The 5,763-nt window shown below is 40.6% G+C and overlaps 1 protein-coding gene across 1 annotated transcript in view; it reads left to right on the forward strand.

Moving 5' to 3' along the window:
• Positions 1 to 971: 971 nt before the first annotated feature.
• The window catches only part of ITIH3 (inter-alpha-trypsin inhibitor heavy chain 3), a 22,255-nt gene continuing 17,463 nt past the window's right edge, over positions 972 to 5,763 (forward strand). Inside the window, exons 1-2 of the mRNA XM_010132818.1 lie at positions 972 to 1,020; positions 5,116 to 5,139. The gene's annotated coding sequence lies outside the window, so the exon portion shown is untranslated. The remainder of the gene's footprint in view (positions 1,021 to 5,115; positions 5,140 to 5,763) is intronic.

A 5,763-nucleotide genomic window follows, 5' to 3' on the forward strand; every position in this document is an offset into this window, starting at 1 on the left:
ACCTATTGTACATGGAAGCTTTAAGAAACAGGAACCTGGTAGCCAAGAAACCAGAACAAACTGGTTTGAAGAGGGCCAAAAGACAAGATAAGGAACAAGAACATGTGGAGTGTGCGTGCCCCAGAGGAGAGTTCATCTAACGGACATTTGAAAAAGACCCCTGAAAATTCCTGTGAAGATCCTAACAGAAAAACTGTGCTGGCGTGATGAATATGCACATATTATAATTAGTTCCAGGAAATGCTACGAATATGTAAATCCCTTCTGGGGAAGGGTAGAGCATATGTCCACAGATGAGCTATGTAGACAGTAGCTGTCCTGATCAGAGAGAGGGGGGCATGATTTGAGGACACAGAGTCTCCTTACACCCAGCACTGAATGCCTGCTTTCTAAAACTCAACAACGAGTCTTAGAGAGTTTTTACAATCACCCACTTTTACGGTATCAAAAGCACATAACGTGAAGTTTCTGTCACAGACAGGACATGTGTCAAATAATGATGCCTAAATCGGGTGCCTGAGTGACACACAGGGTTACAGGAGGTAGTTTTTGAAGAGCAGCATAAATGGGTTCAGGAGACTGCAAGCTCTGTTAAGGCTGCAATAAATTTGAGCCTTTAAGAAGCTATCAGAAAGATGACGGTTTTCATCTGGAAAAGTGGTGAGTCTGGAGCAGAGGCTCATCTCCTTGGCGTTACGGAAATGGCTGTTGAGTTTCTTTTTGGAGCTATTACAGAGAACAGACATTGCTGAAACATTTCGTAATTCAGTATTCTCCAGATGATGCAAATGCAAAATTCAGTATTTGATTTTTCCTGAAAGCCTAATGTTTAATCCCACTTTTCTCACTGGGTTATTTATTAACACTCAGTAAACAAAGCATTATATATTTATGCATATCGTTCAGATTGGAACCTTACTTTTTTCCAAAATGGAAACCCACCTATTTCTTTGTATTTTATTGTCGATTCCTGCCTGTGCATCATCAGACTTTTTGGTAACACATGTCAGAAACATCAAGGTAAGTAATGAACTATGTATGGGGCTTCATAGATTAAATTCTTGCTATTTATCAACATTTATCAGAGAGTTCATACAGTGCTGTCACAGGAGCTTTGTCACTGGTTGGTACTGGCACTGTTACAGTGAACACAGGATCAGACTTGGGACTCGGATTAGTTTACCTCTTCTCAGCCTCAGTTTTGGATCAGCTCTGAAGAAGCTCTCTCGTCTCTCTTTGTAAAACCATCACTTCCATCCATTTTCCCTATCATCACCACGTCAATGGTCGTAAAATGTTTTAGCAGTCTTATTTTTAATGTGTAAAAGGATCAGTGCTTCCAGGGAACTAACTTTAGCACCTGTAAAGAAATGCAAAATATGAGTGAAAAGATACCACCGAGAAGCGGAAAAGAGATGTAACATGGCATGCAGATAAATATATCTACTATCCAAATGACATGGTAGGAGTTTTCTCAAAAGGTGTGCATGTTGGTGTAACATGAAATACGGTTCTGACCTTCAAAGGGGCCATTGTTTTTGACTGGATCTCTGAGAAAGGTCCTAATGTTCTGCCTAAGTGTCTCCAGTTAAGTTACCAGCCACGACTCCTCACCTCAATAAATTATTTTCCTCTCTCACAATAGTTACATACTAAGAAAAGTTACAGAAGGCAAATCTCTTTAGGGAGTGTTGTAGGTTAGTGGGGAGAACAGGACAGAGCAATTTACAGTACATTTCTGTTGATTAGGTGATGGTCTTTTTCTTTGAACATCAGTACAGTACCATATCTATCTGACTTTTAAAAATCAGCTTGAGATGTATTGCTACAGGTTGGAGATGCCATGGATTCTCATCTAACCATTACATAGCTCAGATGGACTGTAGCTTCTTCCTCCTGATCACCATACTACCTGTTGTTCTCTGTCTGTCTTGCAGTGCTAAAGCCTTTCTAACTGGAACAGAAAAGGCAGCTGATTCGCCCAGTTTTTTTACATACTTTATGCAAATGTGAATTAATTGAAATGGAGAAGATGGCTATGTAGTGTGACGGTCTCAGCCCCCAGCCCAGCCTTAGCAGCTTTGAGCAGGCAATATGGCAGAGACAAGTGGTGAAGCATGGCTGAAGGTCTGGCAGATGACTTCAAAGCTGCTGTTAAAGCCATAGTCAGGTAAACACAACTGGCAAGCCAAATTCTCCTGACAACTTAACAAAGATCCAAATCAAAGATCCCCATGTGCGCTTGTGCACCTTGTTCCTACGCACATAGCTCCTAAGGGTGGGAAAGCTTTTTCTAGAGTAAAAACTGCCTGGAGAACTACATATTCAAAGCCTTCGCAGGACGCGTAGCAATGATACAGCCCTCTTCTTCTGGCCCTCTCACTCTGGCAGCAGCAAGACTCCTACCTAGCTCACAAGGAAGTGTAGTTTTCATAGCTTAGCTGCGTTACGGTCTCTGCTCTGCGACATACAATTAGCATCACTTGGGCCGATAAAATCTTTAATGTTGCTGTAGATTTGGAAATAGTTTTCATGCCTAATTTTTCCTACGTAGTACTTAAGGATATATGCAAATACCTCGTTCAGTGTCGTGACTTCTCGGAGGTCACTTCAAGTTAACAGTACAGTCTTTGCTGAACCTTTTAGTCATGCTGTGATTTAGTTTCCCAGGCTGTAAAATCGGGGCTTATTTTGGCAGCTACTGCAAGGAGAGCCCTCTTTTCCCTCCTTGTTTTCTTGGGAGTTCAAATTTCTTTTTCCCTCTGTTCTTCCTCTCCCATTTCTATAGATATATTGCACCTATATTCTTTGCTGTTGCCACAGCAAAACAGTATTAAACAAAAGCAGAATTTGTTAGTGTTATACAACTGATAAATTTTTTTTCTAATAATTGGTGCAGCTAGCAAATATGTGGAAATACTACAGAAACATTTTATCAAGTAAGGGATATTAAAGAGAGGTTATTAAAGTCTCAGCTTGGTCTAGAATTGTGTAACTCCTTTTTTTTAAATGGGACACTCTCACTTTCTGCCCACATACAATGACCTTGATGTTAGTGAAGTCTCTAGCTACACCCAAGTGAATCATTAAGAATGGGAGGAAAAAAAATCACAGAACCCCAGTAACCTACTCTCCTCCCCTGTGCAAATCAGGGTGAGCTAGAGCAGTAGCCCAGGACAATGTCCAGCTGGGTCTGAGTATCTCCACTGAAGATCAGCCCAAGTACACAGTGACTAATACCTCTCACCAAGAGATTTTTCTGAATTTTCTTTTTGAGTGAGAATGGCAGAGTACCCCCAAAAATATTTACAGAATCAGAACAGAACTCTTTCAAAACTAGAACCCATCATTCTGGTAAAGAATGTGCACAATAGCAATTCTGTAAAAATTAAATGCAGGTAAAATATGTTTTAATTTAGAAGGTAGTAGTCAGAGTTGCAGAACTTGTAATTAAAGAACACGTTTTTATAGTTTTTTGTATTCTTAAACTGCTCGTTAATTCTACTTTAAGGAAAAGTTTTTACCAGACAAACTGACATTTCCATGACTTACAGTTTTTCATTTCCCAGGGTCTGTACCTCAGTTCATGTTTGGTAAGGGGAAACTATTATCCCTAATAACAGTATAGACATAGAAGAGATAATTCCATAATTTGGAAAGGATGGATTAGAATCAGTGCATGTTCTACACAGCCATTAAAAAAAGTCATCATAGGTTTGTGAAGCAGGAGGGAGACACGCGCAGAAATCACCTGTACGGCCATAAAGCTGGAAAGATGAACCTAGAGAAACATACACAGACTTTTTGGCTCGACTCATAGCGAAGTTGAAAAGCCTCTCCCCAGAAACCTTGCATTGCCAGAGATTTCATATAGTGTCCTGGGAAAAAAACCTCCAAAATAAACAAAAAATAACGCTCAATGTCTCAGTTTCCAACTTGTAAAACTCCTAACCCTGAAAGGTAACAAAAGCCTTAAATGTACCCGAGATGTGTATCTGACTTGATACTTTACTGTGTCTTTACTGCTCTCTTTGGTGGAGCAGGTAAACAAGCTTGCACAAAACATGTCCCATGAGGCTGGCAGAGCCAGAAGAGATAAGGCCTTTGCAGCCGAGCTTACGGGAATTAAGTTACACAAGCTGTTATTTTAACACGATTCAGTAAATACGCTTGAAGGCTGTTCTCTCTTTCAGAAGAGAGTACGTGGTGTTTCTGTAGAGCTTCTGATAGTTGTACCTACTCTGGAAGCAAGTATGTCAAAAATAAGCTCTAGCAGCTGTTTTTTTCCTCTGTGCAGCCTTTCATAGCGACACCTCTCTCTGTAAGCCTGCTGAGTTTCTGTCTTACCTGTTCGTGTTAGAAGGAGAGGCTGTTGGGAAAAACTTAGGAGTAAGTCTGAAATTCGGAGTGTAAGGATAGGTCTGCCTGATAGTTTGGTCATGTGTGTGACTGGAAAAAAATGTGCAAACTGGTTTTTTATGCTTTGATACAAACCCATTTTTTCTTCCAAAGAAGAATTAGTTTCAAAAGATAAAATATATACCACAGGACCCAGAACTGGGACGAGATATTCTGGGTTTGCTTTGAAGTCACCACACTGTCAGCCTGTACTCAAGGAAGCCATGTTAAGCAGATTTTAGCGTGTTCTTTAGTCTTAATGAGATAATTTAAATATAAATTGCGCTGAGCATTCAAGCCTCTTTTCCTATCACTCTCCCCTCTTCTCTTGGGCCATCCATTATTGTTTTTCAGCTGAAAGAAGGTATCTTCTCCTCATGTCACTTGAGCAAAATACGAAATCAGCAACATTTGAAGTTTAACGTTCCTTTCAAACCCACAGTATTTAAGGTGCACCAGCATCAAATGAAAACCAAAAGATTCTCCAGAACTGGGAATGCTATAACCAAAATATTTATACCTACCTCAGATGCTTTACTTGCTCATCCCTCAAATTTACTGCAGTGTACTGACGAGGACCTTTCTCAAGCCTTCCTTCCCGTGGGCAAGTTCTTTTGACTTGGAAGCAGCAGACAACTACAGAGGTGCTAAGCGATTTATTTCTAAACGCAGCTTTCCTACCTTAGTCATGACTTTTTCCTGTTTTTCTCTTTACAGAAGCGAAATGCTGACAATGACTTGGTGAGTACGGCTTTGTTTTATCCGGCCTGCTGAGAATGATTTATAGTGATGAGAATATTCTTAACGTGTTCTTAACAAGAACATATATATGGTAAGAATATTCTTGACAAGAATATTCTTAGCATGCTTCTGCGAGTCCAGTCTGAGCAGATGGATATTTCTGAGTGTGTGTGACGCAGGGACTAGCCCAGAGTTGCTTGTTCCAGGCAGCAGGACTAACTAGACAGTTCCCTTCCAAGCTCTGATTGAAGCTCCTGGACAAGGAAAGAGAATGAACTAATGATTTTAAACCTTGTTGCATTTGAATAAATAACAAAGTTGTCTGAATTCACCTCTGTACCTCTAACAGACATCCGTTCTAAGTTGGTTTTATTTTACTTTTATTTTGTGTTGTAGTTGTTTCTAAGGAAGGTGAGGGACCTCACCTCTGAGGCCGATTCCGGTTGGCACCTGGACTCCACTTTGGCAATGCTTAAAAGCTGTGATCGTTTGGGGACCTTCTTAATCCACCAGCCAGAGATCAGGCCATCGTAAAAACTCCAAGGGTCTTTCCAGTGCTGGTTTGGCTGCAAGAAGCAGACTTTGTAATTGTGGCATTGCCGAAGGAGTCACGTCTGTTGTTCC

This window comes from Buceros rhinoceros, unplaced genomic scaffold (genome assembly GCF_000710305.1).
Source record: "Buceros rhinoceros silvestris isolate BGI_N320 unplaced genomic scaffold, ASM71030v1 scaffold7223, whole genome shotgun sequence".
Taxonomy (NCBI): domain Eukaryota; kingdom Metazoa; phylum Chordata; class Aves; order Bucerotiformes; family Bucerotidae; genus Buceros; species Buceros rhinoceros.